The 22,959-nt window shown below is 40.8% G+C and overlaps 1 long non-coding RNA gene across 1 annotated transcript in view; it reads left to right on the top strand.

Annotated features, from left to right (window-relative positions):
* The window catches only part of LOC117810012, a 156,674-nt gene that overhangs the window by 110,117 nt on the left and 23,598 nt on the right, over window positions 1-22,959 (top strand). The window contains exon 10 of the long non-coding RNA XR_004630664.1: window positions 7,803-7,891. This is a non-coding gene — a long non-coding RNA (uncharacterized LOC117810012). The remainder of the gene's footprint in view (window positions 1-7,802; window positions 7,892-22,959) is intronic.

The raw sequence follows: 22,959 nt of genomic DNA, 5'->3' as shown, positions 1-22,959 counted from the left end.
TATGTTTCTGAATTACAATCTCTAAATCTCATTAGATTTTCAAATATCAACATTCAAAGTTATTTTATAGCGTTCTGTAACCATAACAAATCTTCTCTCCACTGAGGAGTTTTTTTTTTTTTGTCAGAACTAGGACATAAAAACAAAACAATCCAGCCCTGCTTTAGAGAGTGAAACAAGAAAGCCAAGCACATTGTTGGGTTTATGTGCTGTGGGGGGAATGTCAGCAGAATTAATTGATTTGCCCATATTTATCAAAAATAAAAGAGTAAGCGTCTAATCCCAGCTTGCATTATTAAAGATAATACCACAGCGGTTTCTGCGAGACCACCATACTGAATCAAAGTCTGACATGGACTGATGATGTATGGATATATTATTCAGACCACTGCCTGGGCCTCAAAACATTGCCACTCCTTTATCTACCCTCCCAGCTTCTTGTGTCCTCAGACATGCACACACATGCACACAACCACCACTCATCAACCCCTGGAGGGCACCTGTGTTTTCAAAGTAAAGACCACTTAGAGAATAGCCCCAGGCGTTTAAATGCTGAAGTGCCCTGCGTTACACATTAGAAGCTTCTGTACAAGCCAGGAACATAAACACTCTCAATCGCCCTTCTCTGCTACAAAAACCACCAACACGTACAAGAATATGGAACAGAGAGTCTGCAGGGAGTTGACCACATTAAGGATAACTCACTCAGATGCTCAGGTTGTAGGACAGCAACCTTGGGAAGAAGAAAAGCTGATGATGACTTCTTGACATTTTCTCAGTTGTCATTTAAAGTAAATAGCTCTTGAGGACATTGAAGTAACCTCTTGTGTTTCAGTGAATTTCTAAGTTCTCTGTGCAAAATCAGCTGACTTCACTGATTTGTCCTACATAGAAAACAGCAGCTGAAGCAAAGGTGCACCAAAACATTGGAGGAGGCAAACAGCCACTCCTCTTTTGAATTATACAGGGTAATAATCAGACATTTCATTCTGCCCCATGTCAAGTAAATGAGTTTTGATCAGATGCCAGGTACAGGGGAACAAGCAGTCTTCAGAGTCAACTTCACAATCCGTCAAAATGAACAATGTAATAATAAAAGAAAACAACCTTTTTTAAAAAAGCAGAGAAAGACGAGTGTTTCCAGGAAAGCAGGGAAGCTGTAATCTCAATTTTTAATGGTGGATCCTGCTTGATGACTTTGTCTATGTATTTTGTCTGTTAAGAAAGGGAAAAAGAGTCAGCGCTGTCACACTTAATTCAGGCTACCCTTTTCTGCAGGAGCAGTGGGTAAATAGCTAGGGGAGACATTTGAATGTCTTAATAGACGTTGTAACTGCTCCATCTCTAAATGTGTTGGAATGGAGGCGTGAGGAATGGCATCATTAAGGTAATGTGTTCAGGAAGCCAATGACTTGTGCTCTAACCTCTGCTGCTCAGCCTGAGATTCAGTAAGTGCACAATCCTAGGTGACCTTAATCAGTGAGAGGTGGCACTTACAAACACACACATACACACAAGCCTCAATTACATTGTGAAATTGCTCTCAAATGAGTCGTGCAACATGTCAAGCTGCTCGGTTTATGTATTCTTGTAAAGATTCTGCGTCTGCGACTGTACAGGAGACTTGTCTGTTATCTGTTTGTGCAGTTGAAACATATTACCCCCAAACTGCAGTTTAACTTCCAAACACAAAGAGAAAGCAGTCATATATCACTTAAAGACAACAGTAGATAGTGCTGTGTGTTTAGGTAGGACTACACTAAAGCTGGGTAGCTTTTAAGCATCTCTGTGTGCAGGAACCAGACTTTTGAGACATCAAATTACTTTTGCAGTATTTTCAAGGAAAGCAAAGCCTTAGATTCCCCTTCTCTCTTTTCTTTTTTTCCCTTTCAACCCTGCAGTGTAAGTCAACAGCCATCCTTTTCCACACATACTTGTCCTTAAAAGTCTGCTCTCACTAAGTTTGGAGGCCATCAGTTTTAACCAGAGGCTCTAGTGTCGTCTGGTCCTTCAGCATGTTTTGTTTGGGCTGAAAAGATTTTAGTGATAAATTTCACCCATCACATTCCTCTGTATGGTTGACCAATGAGTTTTGTGCAGGGTCTGCCTGTAGTGTTTTTCTTTAATAAGTCCAGAGGTGAGGCAAAGCAAGCAGGACATCAGTCATCCTGTCAGGATCGTACCCTCCGATTGGCACAGTATATTGGTGGTGAGATTTAACCTGCAACAGTTTTTATGTCAACAAACAGCCTTTACCCTCACTTCATGACTGATTTTAGTCAGGTTGTATTATTTTAATATGAAATGGATACAGCTTGATATGAATTTGATAGAATTGATATCTCTGATATTTTAATTTCCCTTCCCTCTATTTACAACATATATACAGACACAAAACAAACGGCTCGCTCTTAGAAGTCCTGCAGTATTGTTGGAGGGATGAGAAATAGATAATAGAATGCACTTTATTTATTCCCAAAGGGGGAAATTCAGGTGTCTGGCAGATAAAATTATAAAAATCACATAAAACATAAAAAAAGTAATTCAGGTGTCTGTCGGCTCATCTCCCATTGGCTAGAGAGTTATGAAGCCTAAAGGATGCAGGGATGAATGATTTTCTGTATCTCTTAGTCCTGCAGCGCAGAGAGATGAGTCGTCCACTGCCGCTGTTTCTCTGGTCCACAAAGAAGTTGTGATGTGGAAGATCTGTGTAATTTAGAATGGCCTCTAATGTGTAAGTTTGAAGCCCTGAGCATATGTTTCAGGGGAAAATAGAATTTCAAATAGGGTAGAACATTTGTGTGGATTCATTATCACAAGAACCAGTTAACCACCACCGACAATAAACAAAGTGCACAGCACAAACCTCAAAACATACTAAACACTATATGATCTCATTAAGAGTTAGATGACCAATAGTAAGCAAGTAAACAGAGAGGTAAAAGTTCATTAAATTGCTGTACAAAGACTTGGTAATGGCAGCAGCTGGATGTTTCATTTTTTACTAAACCAACCAAAGAATTAGATACAGGACTGTGAATGAAAATGATGAGGAGTCCTTTTAGACAGAGACAGAGATAAAAGAGAAGCTGGTGTAAAATTGATAACAGGGGGCTTATGTGTATCTGACTAGGCTGTTGGGTTGTATCAGACAAAAAGTTTGGTCACCACCTCTGCACATTTTAAGGTCTTAGCCCTGTCCTCTGTTCACTTGTCTCCTTTACCCTCCCATCAGGGCACTACTATAGTCCAGCAGAGCCCATGCAGGGCCAACCTGAAGAGCTGCACTCTCGCCTTTGGGCCTCCATTGCACACCTCAGAATGGATCTTTATTTACAACACAGAACTCGGAAACAGCTGGTCAATCCATTTAGCCTAAGGCCACTGATTTGTTCGTATTTACTACAACAGCCAAAGAAAAGCCAGGGTATTTTTTCCTCTCTCCTTCCTATTGATCCGGCGCTTAGAAAATCTGCCCTGCTGTCTAAACACTATTGATCCCTCCCTCTCAACGACAGGCTCTCGCACCAGTGTATAAAGGGACTGGATGAATTGAAATTTCATTTCCGACAACTTGTTCCTGTTATTTTTACCCTTTTTTCAATAGTAGGGAACATGGGCTGGCGAGCCGCCACTCACACGGATTCGATCAGTGTTTGGCTCAGAGGGGAGAGGAGGGATCGAGGTGAAACTGTTTAGATTACCCTAAGAAGGTCTTACAGTCATTATGCCACAGACTGGTCTCGATCTTTCACTTTGACTTCATTCAAGCTGCAGGCAAATGTGGTACAAATCTTTTTCTTTTCTCTTTTTTTCTTCATTTTGGCTTTTTGTATTTTGTAATATTGTAAAAATCATAAATCAAATAAGCAGAATCTTTTCAATTCTGATATGTACAACTTTCATATGAGGTTGTGGCTCAGTGGGTAGAGTCGGTCGGTGTTGCTCAGAGGTGTGTGAATGTGTACAAATGAGATTAGCTAATACTGATAGTCCCATACAGTAACAGCCTCTAACCATCAGCGAGTGACTTGAGTATGAATGGGTGAATGCGACAAGTAGTGTGTAAAAGCGCTTTGAGTGGTCAGAAAGACTAGAAAAGTGCTATATAAGCACAAGTCCAATTTGTTTTTACAATATAAATAAAAGCTAAGTCTGTTTTTTATTGCGACACAAGTCTGAGCAATCAGAACTGAAAATTGTGACTTTTGCGCCTCTGACAAGTCTAATCATGTCCAGCCTGGACTTTGATTGAAGGCCACCATTTCAGTGAATATGTTGTTAACATATTCTCTTTCACATATTTTTTTATTAACCATTAATGTCAAGTCATGCACACTTACTCCCCCTGCCAAACGATTGCTGTAGATTATTACAATAAGCATCTATTCTCAGTTTATTTATAGTGGGTCTGTCATGGTTGTCTGTCATGTTCCCTATTGTGTCATTCTGGTCTTGTTTCCTGTTTTATGTTGTTAAGGTGTCTCTCCCTCTTTTTCAGTTCCCGTCCTGTTTCCCTCCTGTGTGATCACCTGGCCCCTCCCTAATGTGTTTCACCTGTGTCTGGTTACCTGCACTCCCTGCCACTATATATTCTCTTTGTGTCCTCTCACCCGGTGCCAGATCAACTTACGTTTCGTAGTGTTCCAGCAGTTATTCTTAGTATCGACTCCTGTGTATTGACCAGTTCCGATTCTTCGTTTTGACCCCTCTGCCTGCCGTTTCTGTACCTCTGCCTGATCTTCTGACACCTGGTGACGACCTTTTTTCCGTAATAAAGACCACGATTTTTGCATAACGACTACTGGTGCCGCGCTTGAGTCCTTCCCCTGTCTGTGTCGTGACAGGGTCAGTTTTACATTATATTTCAGTCAGTGGTGCAGGCTGGAAGTGTTAAAACAAGCATATGCAGATTTGCAGTTGGATCTTTTTTCTCATGATCAAACTCGTTACAGGAACTTAAAATAGATGTGAAACTTAAAAAAATTAATAGATTGAAAAGATCGCTGCTAAGCAACTAACAATCCTGTCAGAGATTCTCTGCCTTTGAATGTTCCAGCAAAGAAGTTTTTAAAGCAGTGCCTGCCTGCAGCTTCATTACAACATGATTACAAAACCTGTTCATTTAATGAGCTGATAAATAAAAGATCACCTGTCTCAGGGAAGTTTCACTGTTCTGGAATTAGACTTTCAAATCCATAGTTGCATTACCTTGAATCAGAAAAACAATATTATCTAAATGTATCTTATGGTTCACTAGTAATTTAAAGTAAATATGACAGAACATAGTGTATGGTCTTTCACATTGACCATACACCTAGGGCTGGGCGATAATTCAATAACGATAAGTATCGGGATATCATTTTTCTCAATATAAATATCACAAATGTTTGATAAAAATTTAATATAAATAAACCTGAAATAAGGTTATACAAATAACCACAACCTGTGAGAAATAAGAATCTACAAACTAAAACTTCACAAAAATCTCATCTTACACTAAAGACCTTCTTCCTGTTAGCACCATCAGAAATGATGGATTTAAGAAGCTTATCAGAAAACTAAATCCAGATACAAGCTAACAAGCTGTCTGGTTTCTTCAACTTTCACTCAGGACCAAAAATCTGTCTTTACATTTAAATGAAATAAAGATTTGATATTTATCGTGATAATTAGCGATATCCACTGATATGTTATAATTTATCATGATAACATCATTTTAATTTCGCCCAGCTCTACATACACCTGCATATAAACTGTATTTAAGTCATTGTCCTGTCATTCTCCAATTGGTTGGAAAGGACAATGAAGCTAAAGTGTGTGGTTAAAATAGATGGGAAAGACAGAAATTTAGCTCCTCTTTTATTTAAGTGCAGTTCCTCAATTCCTTGAGTGACTCACAAGGTCACTTGATTTAATACTTTTAAAGTAGTACCTTGACCAAATATGAAGTCACTACCATAGACTGTATAAAATATGGACGTAGTCTCAGTGACGTCACCCATCTGTTTCTGCAGCGCTGTTTCGAGGCCAATCGGCAGCGGCAGCCATATTGCTGCTGTCGAGCGATTGTGACGTAAAGAGACGGAGTTTGAGCCTCCTAGCCAACAGCTGCAGTGTTCCCGCAGGCAGCTGTGCCTCTCACTGGAAGACTCGTAATCTCAATATCTTCGAAATTGCCTCGTTAGAAAAAATTCAACCCCCTCACAATGTGAGCCGATCAAGAAATGAGCTATCCAGACTACACTCGTCTTTTGTACCAGGCTGTAAACATGTTTATTTCTGCTGTAAAGATCGTCTTTTTCCCATTCATATGTATGTGACTTTCGGTACTTCCGGAGCCAGCCTCAAGCGGATCCTTGATGAACTGCAGCTTTTAACAATTCCGCATTGGACTCATATTTTTAGACTGAAGGTTGCCGCTTGGTCACTACAGAGGAAAAAGGACTGCAATTACTTTATAAACATTACTTTCTTAATGCCTCCCATATATTGTTTTAAAGATTTTACTACATTGTTTGTCACTAACCCTGTATTTAGTGCTGATGTCAGATTGGAATAAGATATTTGTGTATTAATTGAAATAATACAGAGTGACCTTTCAACATAAACGTTGTTCAAATCATTTAAGGTGATATAAGGTGGAAAATAAATGTTAGATGAAACTTAAACTAAATGAAACTGCTATCAGTACATACACTCAGATAGCATGGAGTGGACATGTAAGGGCACATCCAAGAGGGGTTCCACAGTGCCCCCAGTTGGGTAAACCAACCAGTGAAGTCCTTTGCTCCATCTGGCTCACAACTGTGTCCAACTCTCACCATTACAACAAGATGGAGTGTTACATAAAAAGGGAGGTTCTGTTTTAATTAACATCAATATTCATGTAATGGTCGTAAAGCCAGCCCACATTCCATTTCAAGCTCTTAATGTTAATGCATATTTTAATACATTATCATTGCCACCATCATAATTCTTATTATGATAACTATAATTATTAAATTTATGACAGAATTATGGTTTTGTTCCCTGAAGGCACATATTTTGCAGCGAATCCAATTTTTCCCTGGTGTATAGCGCTCCCGGTCTTCCCCCTCCAAAAACTGCACAGACACTGATAAAGACAAACACACAAACACCCCGGTGAGTCTGCTGCTGTGCCTGTAAAACACTCAATCTGAATTGCATATCCGCATTGCCACTGAGCTTGTCATAAGCTGTATTAAGAAAAATGGTCACACGGTTTGACATAAATTGGAAAATGACATTTGGAGAATGGGCGCTGCTGTGGAAATTAAAGATATTAAAATTATAAATCAGTGTCTGGAAGTGCAAGGGGGTGTGGTGGCTTGCCTTTTCTCTTTTCTTTCCACTTCTCTTTATGCTCATCTCGCTCTATTTCTTTCTTTTCTTTCTCTTACACGTTTGGTCTTTTGTGCTTTCTCTGGAGGCAGCGTACAGTTGGAGCCCAGAAGTCAGTCCAGTGAAAGTGGTTTTAAATGCAGCCACACACAAGTCTGCCCCACAGGGACAATCCCAGCCTCTCATCTGGCAGTTAAAGTGGAGGGTAGTGTGTGTATGTGAATTTGTGTGCAGTGTGTGTATGTGTGTGTGTCTACTGCGGCTGTATCTTGTCAGCTTATTGCTTGGCTCTCTTGCTGTAACCTGCTAATGGATCATCTCTTAGGTGTGATATGTATTATGCAAAAGCAGGGTGTGCTGACACCTTTAAAAACAGACAGCTTCAATCCTCTGTACGCCTCACCTCTGCTCCCTCTTTCTCTGTGTGTGTTGAACAGGAGGAGGCGAAGAGGCAGAACGAAGAACAGATTTTCTGAGCTACAGGTGTGGAGATACACCAGCAGAAGACACTGGTGCAGGATGAAAGGTAAGAGTGTCAAAGAGAGGTCAATGACTTCCCATTGACCAAAAGCACTCTCATATGAATACACATATATTCTCGTGACTCTTTCCTCAACAAAGGGTAAAGGGTTTGACACTCCATATAAGGGCTTATGTGTACCTTTGACTTCAGTTATCCTATCTTTTGAAAGAAGAAAGCTCGAAGAGGCTGGAAGTGTTGTGAGCCTCAGAACCTTGACCTTTGACCTCCCTGCTTTAGAAGGAGCTGTAGCTATGCCACATTTGCTGCCTTAAAGAAGTGGGTCAGAAGCTCTTTTCTTCCGAGGCGCTGGAAGAAAACATTCAATCTCTGAGTCCTTGAAGGATGAATGTTGCATTCATGCGTTTCTTCAAGTGTTTAGACAGAGGTCCAATGTAATGTGGTCTTTCAAGGATGTGGAGAACAGGAGGTCACCCATTTAAGAGCAATCACTTCTCCCAAGAATCTCCCAACCGGCTCTATTGTGCCCTCTACAGAACATCCACGTGTCTCACTCTTTCCAGGTTGAAATTTGGAGAATGTTTTCTCTTGATGCTCTTCTTAGTGCACCCTGAAGTATAAAAAAAAACGCCCTGATGTAGCAACTCTGTCGTTCATTAGGCTTATGGTTGCTATAGATTAAGAAGTTTGAAGAATCTATATGAGCCTCATCCCAATTCCACTTGAATCCCTGCACTGAGATTTCACTGCTGCCCTGCCAAACGCCACGCATCACTTCAATATTTCAGCACTTTATTTACTTCTACTTAAGATTTCCCTTGCACTCTCTGTCCTAATATTGAAATATTCAAGGAGGCATCCATGAGGAGGTCAAGTAACAGGAAGAGGCACTTTGTTTTGTTAAAGTTTTAGATGCCTCTCTCTGTAGTCAAGAGGATGGAGTGCGTAGGAGGGGTTGGCGTCCTTGGCCGTGCCACTCATGAAATCAAGAAAAAGGCACAGAGTGTCACAGTCATGAACCACATTCTCCCACTGATATGCCTCAATTCTGCAGTAATAAAGAAGGAATTGTAATGGAAAGTTTGAATCTTGAGTCTTTGCATGTGTGACCCACGGTTGCAGTGCATATAAAGAAATGAAAAGTTTTCAGCAAAGCCAGCTGAAGGACAATGTCTGACCTCCAGATTTGTCTACGAGCATAATGTACACACAGCAGCACATTCAGAAACACGTTCGCAAACACACACACACTGACTTCTGTCACCTGATACTTTCAAAGAATGCAGCTTAAAAGAAATCTGTTAAACAAGATGTCGCTCTTTTTTAAAGAGAATGGACAAAAAGACCAGACTGACCTTTCCATAAAATAACCTCTCAAAGAAGCAGTCTTTGATTCGCCTCAGCAGATGATCTGTAATCACACATACATACAGTAAGTCTTCATGTTAACCTTCTGTCCTGTTGTTTCTTTCCTTTTGTTTGTGTTGATGGAGGTTCAAAGAGACATGACCTTTAATGACTCTATGAAAAACGTAGAGCAGAATTTCTTTTAGGATGTGTTAGCCAAGAAGACGGTAGAGAGGAGCACTGCCCAACTGTGTCTGTGTGATATGGTATCTCAGTTTTAGGCCAGAGGTGGTTTCTGTGGTCTTAAGGCCCTGTGCTGGTTCGCCATGTGTGAGGTGAGTAACTGGAGGCAAGTGTTGAGCACTGAGATGATGTGTTTTTACAGCGCAGTCTTGCTGTGCTTTGGGATGGCAATAAACCACGGCCTTCAAAGCACAGCCAAGCGCCACTTACTGCTGAGTGCTTCTCTGGTGGTTGGACGAGATTACTCTCAAAACAAAGTGCGGACAGGTTGATTAATAGGAAGGTCTGCAGAGGTGCGTGCTGCAGTATATTTTCACGCCTGGCGAACACTCGTTCATTTCATTCGTGTGGACTTTTATGGGGTGATCCTGTCACTGTATGAGTTTGTCACTTCATAAAAACGATCCCCCTCTTTGTGCGTCTTTTAGTGAAAACTTATCAGAGCTGTTACAGCCTTGTTGTTTTAATGTCAAGGTTGGAACTGTGACTTGAAAGGGCGACACAGTTCACTGACCATATTAGTCCACAGCAGAATGAGGGGGCGAAGAGACCTGAGTTGTGCATGAATAATCTGTACCACATATTCCAAATACCTCTATATAAACATGTGGATGTGATTGATGTGTTAGTACTCTGTTTTAACCTCTGACTGACTCAAAGAATTATCGACTGATGCTGCACTCTTATTGTCACTATTGTATTATAGCAGCTCAGATACTGACTCTGGTCTTCTGTGTGCTGCCAACTTGCTTGGCCCAGCAAACTTTCATACTGCCTTGGAGGGAGTGAGGTTTATGTTGGCTGAACTGGAGAGTTTGGCAAACCTTCTGACTCTTGTCTGCAGTACAAGAGAGGCCTGATGGTCCAGAACATGAAACAGGGAGGAGGATTGTAAGTGGGAAAGATGAGAAGGAGATAGCACCAGGGTGGGACCTTCAATCTGGATTGGAATGACCCAGTCTACAGCAGCAATGATGAGTAGGCTCGGGTTGATGTAGGGAAGGGAGGGGAGCCAGTGGCAGTGCGCTGTGCGGTCACCCCCTCATCACATCAGATCACAGGGTTCTAATTAACTTCAGCACCACATCAGACTGCAATCAGCAGAACCACAGAGGAAATGAGATTTTTTTTCTCCATGGTGCTGGAAAGCGTAGCGTAAAAATGCATATTAGCCTTGTGTTTTTAATTAACATTTTGTGCTTAGGAAGCATGTTAACAGTATCCCTTAATGAGCTTTGTGGAAAATGAGCCTCACAGAGGACAAAGGGCAACTTCCCCTGTGTTTGCTGATGTGCTGTTCTTTATTCTAATGCAAAGAGATTAGTAATCATTGTTTAACTCCTCATTCAATATTGCCTCCACATAATCCCCAGTACTACATTGGCAGTGATAAAATGGGGCCTTTATTTATTAGGATGTTGGGTCTGGAATGGAGATCTGTCTAGATTTGGACGTAGTTTACTGTGTGCACTTGTTGTATTGGACTCCTCACACGTTGGCCTAAAGAATACAATCTTAACACTTATGTTCAAAGGCCTTTAGTCTGTTTGTTTACCACCTCTTCCTGTAGACACTGGGAGACTAACTAACCTTGCTGCCTTTCTTCTCACAAAAATGGTTAAAAATTTGAACTTCATAAAACTTAACACAGATTTGTGAGGCGCTGTTGTTTTACACGTTACGGAAAGATGTCATCACATGTTTCACATACAGGGGCAACCCAAACAAAATGTTGTTTATTTGAATTCTGATAATTATGGCTTACTGTTCAAAATATGTAAAAAAAAAAAATAGCATTAGAGAAGTTTGTAATAATCCATTTCGAGTTCGAGTTTGGGTTTATTACCATTCATACTGAGTAATACTCTGTATCTCTTGGTCTAGTTCAGTACACTACACACAACTACACTCATTGGGAAGACATCTGACTTGACAGTTGTCTGGAAGACGTCACATCATCATCGACACCCTCCACAAGGAGGGTAGGCCCCAGAAGATCATTGCTGAAAAGACCGACTGTTGACAGAGTGCTGTATCAGGGCATATTAATGGAAAGTTGACTTGAGGGGGAAAGTGTGGTAGGAAAAGGTGGGGGCTGACCTTGAGAGCCTTCAGAGGATTGTCAAGAAAAGTCAATTCAAGATCTGGGGAGAGCTTCGTAAGGAGTGGACTGAGGCCGCTGCAGTGCATTAAAAGCCATCACACACAGACGTCTTCAGTGAAGGGACTACAACTGCATTACTTATATCAAGCCACTCCTAAACCAGAGACAATGTCAGAGGCATCTCACCTGGGCTAAGGAGGACAAGAACTTGACTGTTGCTCAGTGATCAAAATTTTGCTTTTCAGTTGGAAATCAAGGTCCTAGAGTCTCCCTAGACTCTTCTAGAGTCCAGAGAAAAAGTAGAGTGCCACAAAATACAAGGTGTTTGAAGTCTGGTGTGAAGTTTCAGTCTGTGAAGATTTAGGGAGCCATGTTATCTGCCTGGGATGGTGGTTTATCAAGTCCAAAGTCAACACAGCGGTCCACCAGGAGATTTTAGAACCCATCATGCTTCCATCTACTGACAAGCTTTATAGAGATGCCAATTTCCAGCAGGACCTAGGACCTGCCCACAGTGCCAGAACTACCGCAAAACAGTTTGCTGACCTTGATACTGTTATGCTCAAATGGCCAGCCGGACCCCACACAGGATCTGTGAGATATTTGTCAAAAGGAAGATCAGAAGTGCCAAACCAAAAATACAGACCAGCTGGAGGCCACACGATCACAGCAACAAACTCTTCAGAATTGATCGATCTTAGAAAATATTTTAATAATTTGAGATACTTTCTTGTTTTCATGAGCTGCAAGCCATAATCATCTAAATTAAAACAAAAAATGCTTGAGAAATTCTGCTTTACATGCCATTAAAGCTGGGGTTGGTAATCAGATTTAGATACACTTTTTGTCATACTGGTTAAAATCATCTTTATGTCCTGATGGCAATCATTACATGATGTGTTCCTAAAAAAGAGTGAAAAAAAACTGCTATCCACAGCCGGAGTAAACCTGGGAAAACACTAACCAATCACCGTTTTTTGTCTCCCCAAATTTTAAACCAATCAAATCCCCTCCAGCCGTTCTGCCCTCCTCCTGCGAGTACATTTCCCCGGCGTGCACTCCTCCGAGTCCCCGTCTCCTGCCTCTACTTCCCCTGACTCTATTTACTGCCCCTCTCGCTCGTCCTCGGGCCTGTCCCCTCTGACCTGATGAGGTGCTTTGCTCAGGACTGTAGTCCGGATCAGAGTCTAAAAAGCTCTCACCAACAAGCAGAATAATTAATGACGTTCAGTAAGTCCTACAGAAAATATACATTTATTGTAGCGTCCGTCCGGACGCTGTAGTGATGACGAGCCGATTCGTGAACACGTTGAGCTTTAATAACCGGTCACTGTCGGCCGTGATCACGCCAACCAACAAAGCAACAATCAATGTTTGAATGAATGAAGAACTTCTCCTCTCCTCTCTCCCACTCGCACACTCTACACCTCTCCTGATGCCTTCACTGACCGTCAACACTGTAGGAATTAAGAACATCTACACTGAACTCGTTTAACAAACAGTAGAGTTGTTACAGTATTATATGTGTTATAACTTTTCTCCTGATATCGTGTCACGGGTACAACTGGATAACGCTAGCATGATAGTTGTGAGTACTAACAGCAGACATGTTTGTTTGTGTTTTTAACTTTCACTATGATAATGTTTTGGTGAGGACCGGTTTTGAATCAGTCACGATCGTATGGTCGAGAATCGGCGGCGCTCGTGCACGTGAGCGGGGGGGCGTCGTTTTGGAGGAGCTCCGAGGGAGGAGGGGAGGGGTTAGACGGAGTCATGAGGAAAAACTACATTCAAATTCATGCTGGTTTACCGAGACTACCAACCCTAGCTTTAATATGGAATCCTTAAAATTTACCTTTTTGAATTAAAATATGAAAAAAATAAATTTTTCATGTTATTCTGATTATCTGAGCTGCACCTGTTTTTGTGTTTTCTGATGCCTGAAGGAAATGAATTGAGCCTTGTTAGTAGTGAAGTGGTGCTTATGAAGATTATCTTAGCCTAGACCAATACTTCCAAAAGCTAAAACTCATTGAAGCATCATAACATCAGCTGACTGCTGACAGATGACTCATAATAATTAGGTGACAGTCACTTTAATGGACACAGTCTGTTGGTTGAGTCATACAACTGCTGCTGTATAGTTATTCATTGTTGAACCTCTTCCACATTGTTGGTGCTACCTGGGCTTGATCAAGTCCTGTTTGTCACTAGTTCTCATCTGCATACCTGGCTCCTGAAGTTACCTTTTCAAACCTTAAACTGACCCACTTCTGAGGAATCATCTTTAAGCCTCTGGAGCATTTCTGACAAACCTGGGAGACTCATTGATATGAGATACAAAACTTCGGACCATCCCAGAGTAAACTTTGTTCTCACTAATTGAAAATGACTATTTTGTTGTTGTGTCCAACTCCTCCAATATTTGTTCCGTATGAGCATTCATCTTGTCACTGTACTTCTTGCAGGACTTGTAAACATTTCTCCTTTTCTAGACCTTAAAAGTATTTGTCTTTCCTTCTAACGACTTGCTGAAATTTGGGAGATCCTGTCAATGGCTGCCAGCTCCATACTGGTTTATTTATTTCCTCTTGCATCTCCCTGGCTGGTCACTTATTTGTTTTCCACAGTGTCCTTGTGTGTTATAAATGGGACAGGCCTGTCACTTCAATGCTGAGAGGATGTTTTCGGTTCCTTGAGAGATCTTTATTTATTTAATTTTGGTTAGAGCAGAGCAGTGAATAATGCATCTCAACCTGCTACATGTACTGTTTTTATCATTAGCATGCAGCTCGAGTTATCTGTAGAATACTTATGAGTACTGGCGAAATGTTTGTGATGTTATTTATTTATGTTGCTCCTTTCAATTATTCATTTGTTTATTTATTCATGGAAGAACTAACTGAAATTGGAAAATTCATTTTTGCTGAAGGGCACTTGGCCCCACTCTATCCCCTCCCTACACAAAAGCAAAGGAGGGGGTGGCACATCTTGTTAGTAATTGCTTTATGTAGCATTTTCTAAGACTCACCAACAGACGCCATTTTTATCCAGGTAGATGGGTCAGCTGAAAGAAAAAGAAAGACAGGGAGAGGAACAAGTGAGTGGGAGCAAAGAAGTGGAAAGAGTATTAGAGACAAAGTAGATATGAGGCTTGTTCTGTGTTTCGTTTTTCTTCAGAAACCCAGAATTTATCTTGTTCAGAGAGCCATGCTGAAGTAACATGCAGTGATAGGTGAGGAAATCAAATTTTCTGAACACCTAGACAGGACTCCACAGGTTGGACCTGAGGCAGACGTTCAGATAGAGAGTGAACATAATAAGCTATGGTTGCCTTCGGTTGTATCCCTGTCTTCACGCTCTCCTGGCCCCTCTGTGTTATTGTGTGCTCACTGTGTTTTCTTTAATTATATGGAGTGGGATTTTGTTCAATTTCACACTTGCACAAACATGCAGCAATTATTCCTGATAAGTGATAACGATTCACTGAACTTTAAATGAGTGTTTGTGTGTGTGGGCAAGCATGCATTCACGTTTGTGTCACCGTGGCACAACTTTAGCCTCGTGTCACAAACTGCTCAGGGACATAGAAATCCAATTAGCATTAAACGCAAAAGGAAAAACAGGTTTGTGTGGCTGTGTGCATCCATAATAATCTCTCATCACTTATCGCTTGTTCATTTTGACACTTCTGTGTCCTCAAGCCTTCTGTGTGTCTCTGTGCTTGCATGTGTAGCTGGCAGTGATGGATTCTGCACTGAAGCTGGAGGTGCTTCTGCTAACAGAGGTGAAGAAACTCTTGACTGGTCAGAAGAGGGAGAACAGCTCTAGAATGAAAGGTATAGATAAAGGCGGCTGTGGCTCAGTGGTAGAGTCAGTCAATCGGGATGAATCAGAAGGTCGGGGGATCAATCAGAGGTCCTAGTGTCCACATACCTAAGTGTCCCCATACTGCCCATGGTGGCTGTGTCATGGCTGTGTGAATGGGATTAGTTAACACTGATGGGCTCTTAACATAGCAGCCTCTGCCAGCAGTGTATGCATGTTGAGTGAATGGGTGAATATGACATGTAATGTAAAAGTGCTTTGAGTGGTGAGAAGACTAGAGACAGCATTATATAAACACAGTCCACTTACCATCCCTCGCAGGTATCGCATGCATCAGCAATGGTCAAACACCTACTCATATAAACCACAGTGTATGGAAAGAGTAGTTTTTCTCTAGTTTCTGGGTTCTCAGAGGGACATATCTCCTTAAAACAAATTGAATTCCAAGTAAGACATGATTGCAATAGAAAAATAAATATTTAGTGTTCAAACTGCCTTCATGTCTTATTTTGATGAGAAAATTACTGCAATATTAGATGCACATATTTTTCTTCTTCTGTCTCAAGTATAATTCCCACACATAACATATCCAAACCAGGTTTTTAAAATGTTTTATGTAATGTGAGCACGTAGGATTTATGTGAGGCTTAAATCAAAACAACAAAATAGAATTTTGTCCCACTGATATGCCTGGGTGTTGAACACATGAGTAAAATAGTAAAAAGCCTCATTCATATTAAACTGAACATTTTATTGTTAGAAGATAAGCATTGAATTGAATGTAGCTAATAGCTGTAACAGTGTCTGAGCCGTAGACTGTATAGATAATGGACGTAGTATCCGTGACGTTACACATCGGTTCCTGAGCGCTGTTTTGAAGCCGATCGTCGCCGAGAGCCATATTGGAAATGCTGAACTCAAACAAACTTAGCGTGAGGTAAAGAGGCAGGGTTTGAGCCTCCTCGCCAACAGCTACATTGTTTCGCCAGTCAGTCAGGTCAGTCATTTCCTTAAATGGGCAAAACTGGTAATCTTAATATCTTTTGAACCATTGCGTTATAAAAATTCCCCCCCGTACAGTGTAGAGAAATTAGCTATGTGAGCCAAGATGTTTTTTTGAACCAGGCTGTAAACATGTTTATTAATGCTGCAAAGATCATCTTTTTTTTTTTTTTTGAAAATATATTTATTGCTTTTATAAACATAGAAAATACAGACTTGACAACACACAAACAAAGCAAAACTTGAACAAGAAAGAGCACCTCTGTTGCAATAGCAGCCTTGATCACATTAAAACCTTATCTTAAGCAGTTCTTATTAGGAAAAAAAAAGAAAAACTTGAAAAAACAAAGACACATTTGCAGCAGGATGGTGCAGTTATGACGCAGAACATTAATGTGTGCCACGAAGAAAGTTCAGCAAAGGGTCCCAGATCTTATTGAACACACTTCCTCTGTCTTCTTTGTGGAATCTCAGTCTCTCAAGGTTCAGAGTGTTCGCCATTTCTCCCAGCCACAGATCAAAGGTGGGCACACAGTCCATCTTCCACACTCTTAGTATTAGCTTTTTTGCAACCACCATTCCAAACAAAACAGCCTTCTTCTCATACTTATCAGTAAAAGATAAGGTGCTTGTAGCTCCAAGGATGGCCACCAGTGGGTCAGGTTTCCAACATTTTCCAAAAGCCTCAGACAAACAGCAAAAGATGTTTTTCCAGTACACTGATAGTTTACTACATGACCAGAATGAGTGCGTTAAATTACCTATTGAGGATTGACATCTATTACAGAGAGGAGAAACATCAGGGAAAAAACTATGCAGTTTTTCCTTAGAGTAATAAAGTCTGTGAAGTGTTTTAAACTGTATAAGATTGTGTCGTACATTGACTGAACAGTCATGTATATTCTTTAAACATTCATCCCAGGTCTCATCTTTTATCTCCACATTTAACTCTTCAGCCCACGTCTGTTTAAGACCCAACGTATTCACCTCATCTATGCTGTGTAAGATTTGATAAAAATGGGAAACAGCCCCGTGTTTAACCAGATCAAATTTATTTATCTCTTCCATGGACTCATGTTTGTTCAGGGTTACAAAATTTGGCAAGTGCTTTCTGACATAATCCCTGATCTGTAAGTATCTGAAAAAATGTGTTGCTGGTATATCGTACACAGCTCTCAATTGAGCAAATGTAGCAAAACTCCCATTGATATATAAATCTCCTATACTACAGATGCCTTTTTGACTCCAGATGTGAAAACCTATATCATCAAGGCCTGGTGTGAACGAATGGTTCTGACAAATAGGAGTATCTACATACATTTTTGGAGCTTTAATGTATAGTTTTATTTGCTTCCAGATTTTGATGGTGTTCCCAACAACAAAGCTTTTACTAAAATATGACTCCTTAACTACAACAGGGCTAAGATCGTCTTTTTGAATTGGTGTCTATGTGGTTTCCGGTGTTTCTGCAGCCAGCCTCAAGCGAATACTCGATGAATTACAGTTTATAACACTTCCACATTGGCTTCATATTTTGAGACCGGAGGTTGCCGCCTGGTCTGAACTTGAATTATATCGTAATATAATTAGATGTTGAATCTGTATTTAAAGAGTTACATTAGAATTATTTAGGTTGATAGGACCAGTCGGTCAGTCAGTCTTCCACAGAAGGGAGTTGATGTCAGAAAGGATGTACAACAGAATAAATATGGATAAATACAATCTATCTATCTATCTATCTATCTATCTATCTATCTATCTATCTATCTATCTATCTATCTATCTATCTATCTATCTATCTATCTATCTATCTATCTATCTATCTATCTATCTATCTATCTATCTATCTATCTATAACAATGAGTTAAAGGAAACTAAAATGAATGCAGAGTTGAGTTAAACTGTAGAGTCAATGGATTGCTCTCAGTGGGTTCACATGAGCCGTTTCACCATACATGAAACCATATGATCAATGTTTATAATAATAAAACACATTGAGTTTACTGTTGGAGAATGAATTCCTGTGAGCTCTCAGTCTAATGAAGTCTGTTTAAGATGCAACAGGAGCAGGCCTCCTGAGGGTGGTCAGGCATGTCACGCTCTCTTCTTCAAGGTGTCAACAATCAGTGCACAGCCATGGAATGACAATTTGTATCATTTAATTAGAGCCCGCTCCTCTTGGCACAGTTAATTTATTACAATCTTGTTTATGCACCTTGATAGCTTCACAATATATTTCTTTAATTAGCTCAGATTGATTAAATTTCATTGATTCTGTATCCTTATTAAAATAAACCCCCTGTTGCTCTCCTTCCTTATTTTTCATAATTAATGATACAGTATGCCGCTTTGGTGGAGGCTCCAGTTACACATTTTGTAATCAAAGCAATGGGTAGAATTATTTATTGTGCTGGCTGTCAAACAGCATCACATTGACAGGCATTTTATGAGTTTGTGGAGGTGTTGTGCCATGTTGGGTGATAGATGAGGATAAGTGGAAGTGCTGCTGACTGAAAGTGCCACAAGATGAGAGATTAAGCTAAGCTCTCTTGTTTTGCTTCGTTTTAGTGTTCAGGTTGAGCTCAGAGATTCTGGTCCGCTCATCCACCTAACACTGACCTTGTCTGTTTGGTCCGTAACATGGGACGCATGCGTGCATACTTGTGCCTTCTATTACAGAATCTCATTTCAAACCGCATGCTCTTTTTAATTTTGATTGATGACTCAGTTTATCTCTGGAATAACAATCCTCTGATACCCCCAACACCTTGTCGACAGCCTCCCTCTCCCCACATCGCAGCCCCTCATACCTTTCCCCATCACTCCCCTACTATGAAAATGATATTAGAAACAAAATGAGATTTGAAATTTTGTGTTTGACAAGCAGCTTGATGAAAGTGTTTCATAGCCAGGCTTGATCCATGGAAATTTTATGCTAATAATACTGCTGGCCAAGCAATCTAGTGGGAAATTAATCAGGGTGCAGGATGAATAGGTGGAGAGGAGAGGAAAGGAAAGGAGGGGAGAGTGGAAGGTAGGTTGCTCAATAAACACCCTTCCCCCTCCTCAGCCTCATTCCCTCTCCCCGGCTCTGAATCTCATCAGAAATAGCCATGGGGTGTTGTCTGTGTGATGGGGTAGGGAGAGAAATTGGGAGTTAGAAAATTACACTGCAGCTTAGCACTGATTGATGCAGTAATGTATGCAGTAATGTATGCAGCCATGCAGCGAGCTGCCGTATTATGGATTAGACCTCTCCCCTTCTCAAGCAGACCCCTTCTGCATGAGAGATGACACACACACACATACATTTAGAAACACACACACACACACACACACACACACACACACACACACACACACACACACACACACACACACACACACACACACACACATACACACACACACACACACACCTCTTTAGCCATGTCTTTTTTCCTGTTATTATTCTATTTACCCTGTTCAGCTTTTGGTGCCGTCTTTTCTGCATTTATCATTTTGCTCCTTCTGTGTGTGTGTGTGTGTGTGTGTGTGTGTGTGTGTGTGTGTGTGTGTGTGTGTGTGTGTGTGTGTGTGTGTGTGTGTGTGTGTGTGTGTGTGTGTGTGTGTGTTTTATGTATCTCAAGCTAATCCAACAGACAGCCTCAGTGTGTTTGTTCTCTCCCTGTCCTTTCAAACACACACTCACACACACTCACACACAAACATATACACTCTCTTTCTCTCTGTATTTATTCTCTTCCTCTCTAAACCCTAGGAGTCATCATTACACTGAGTCACTAATGAAGTCATTATCAGATTTCACTCGTTTAAAACAACACAATTAGTACCGAGGCCTTAATGATGTTTGCAAGTTAAATGCAAACTAATCGCTTTTCTCCCCATTTCTCCGTCTCATTTCCTCTCTCCTGGATTGCTGCTCAGTTGGAATAAAGAGAGTAAATGAATCACCAAAGTGTTTGGTGGATGTGGGTGTGTTTGTGGGCACACATTTCTCTACCACGTTACAAGTCTGTGTGATTTATTATTTTTACCCCAAGAGACATCTGTAACATCGTTCCTTATTTTTGTAATGCATCATCAGCCAGAGGAAAAACAATATTATCCAGCCTGGGATATTGTACTCTGGAGTCTAATAATCTAATGTACACCAGAGCCGGTGTCATTAAAGTGCCACCGGAGCTGTAGGGAAATTGTAGGTAAACATCTGTCTGTCTCTGAATCCCCATCGGTACTGGTGCTCTATCCCACTTCGTACCCCAACGCAAACATGTGAGAGAGAAACCCAAACTCTCACACTTTGCCCCATAGCTGGTGCTGTTGCTGTTAGAGCGGAGTAGCCAGCAGGAGGAAGAGAGGGGGGGAGTGACCAGGTGCTAACATAGCAATCAACCACTGATCTGTTCTTATGAAAGACACCAGAGTTATATGTGGCTTTGACAACAGTAATCATGTGGCCTGTCGAAGCACACAACACAAACTCTCTACTTTCAAAGGCCCTGGAAACGTAAATGGAATATTTGAAATTCACATACAATATCAGAATTAAATGTGTAATCAAGCTTCAACAAAAATCTGAGTGAAAATTAACATCCATAACTATGAAAAAAAATCAGTTAAAAAACAGCTTATTTTCCAGTTCAGAGTATTTCTCAGGACTGCGTGGGCGTGGCAGATAACTTTTTGATTGACAGGTCAAGAGAGAGTTCACAGCCTGCATGTTTGAGCCATCTGACTCTGAATCTAAAGACATAAAAACTCCAGAATCTGGAAATTATTCATTAAAAATGGTCTCTGAGTGCTGAGTCACAAAATACTTCAGAATCAGGACTTATATCATTTATTAGTTTTATCACTTCATAGTCTCCGGGGCATTAGGACCATGTGACGCCCGGAGCAGAGGAGGCTGAAGTGTAGTATGTGCACCCAGAGGAGCTCAGCTCCGGGTGTCAAACGGAGCTGTTTAGCTAAATTCTGAGCTGTTTGGGGAATGTTAGTGAACCAGTCCTGGGGAAATGAGCAAAGAGCAGGGAGACAGCTATACAGACAGATTACAGACAGTACGTGATTAGCAAACAAGCTAACAGCTAAGGCAACACTGAGGGGAGCTGGCTGAGACGTCTGGAGACAGTCAGAGCAGGGAGTAGTTTTATTGAACATATGTGCACATGACTCAGTGTTTCATTTCTAATTGGTTGGATATTTATTACGATATAAATACCGGGTTAAACCAGCCCCCTTAAAACCCAGTGTGAAAACGTGTTAAAAAAAAGGAATTTGAACATATTTGAAAATAGATTTGAAGTTGAGTTCTAAAATTTTTTACATAGTTTTACATATGATCTGAAATATCATAGGTGGAAATTTTTTGTTGATTTGGGCTCCCAGGGCCTTTAATACTTAATCTGCTGTTTTTCATCTGCTCACAAGCTGACATGAAAAAGCTGGTCCGTTTAAATTCAGCTCAAAGACAGCTTAGATTCAGGGCGCTGGTGGCCTAGCAGTCTAAACGCCCCACGTATAGAGGCTATTGTCTTCGACACAGAGGTCGCCGGTTCGACTCACGGTCGGTCGACCATTGACTGCATGTCCTCACCCACTCTCTACTCCCTGCATTTCCTGTCTATCTTCAGCTGTCCTGTCAAAAAAGACGAAAAAAGCCCCTGTCCAAAAAAAAAATAAAAAATTTATATATATAAAAAAGACAGCTTAGATTTTTGCAATTAAGAAGCTTGGTTTGGGTTTTTATATTTTGTTAGAAACAAAAAAGAAGGGTGCGCCAGATGTTAGCATCAGGGAGTTAATTGTTCTGTTCTTGCAATATTCGCCAGCTCTTCTCCACCGAATGTTATTCTTATATCACATTTCCTCCTTTTTCAGTCTGGTTACAGTATTGGTAATATAAAGACAAGCAGATAAAATGGCATTTGATCTGCTTCTTTCACAGACAGACAAGGGTTTATCGGGAAGACAACCTCACTAAGTGCTTCAGTTGATTCTAATCAATTACAGTCAGACATAGCAGCAATACAGTTGGGAACATGGTCAGAAAACGCTGGACAGTAAAAAGAGCAGCGGCTATCTTGCTTTGCAGCAGAGAATCCTTCAGATACATTGAGAAAGGAGATTTGTTGTTGTGAAAAGCCCTTGAAGCCCTTGAACTACACGGTTCAGTCAGTGGAAAAGATAAATTGATGTTTTTGAGAAGTGGCAAAAGGGTATTTATGTGTGTGCTTGAGTGCAAATGTGTATTACAGACTGTGTGTACATAACTAAATGTGTATTGTTCCTATACCTACACATGCACAGATCTGTGGGTTTGTCTTCTGTGTTGAGTTTGTGCACGTACATGAGCCTGTGGAGAGACAAAGAGGAGAGATCATGTCAAAGCACTGATAGACTAAAGTGGAAAGTCATGCTGAGGGAGAGATGTGCGTGTGATAAATAACAGGTGTTGTTGCCCAGTGGAGACCAGAAGTGAAGAAGTAAGGACGGCTAAAGGTCCAATGGGGGAGCTCACCTCCATCCGTGATTGAAGAGTGGAGGTGCTGCTCATTGCACACTTACTTTCACACTAATTTTCTAG

The sequence above is a fragment of the Notolabrus celidotus genome, chromosome 3 (genome assembly GCF_009762535.1).
Source record: "Notolabrus celidotus isolate fNotCel1 chromosome 3, fNotCel1.pri, whole genome shotgun sequence".
In the NCBI taxonomy this organism is placed as follows: Eukaryota; Metazoa; Chordata; class Actinopteri; order Labriformes; family Labridae; genus Notolabrus; species Notolabrus celidotus.
Note: the sequence above shows the minus strand (reverse complement) of the source record. Positions and strands in the feature narration are given on the sequence as shown.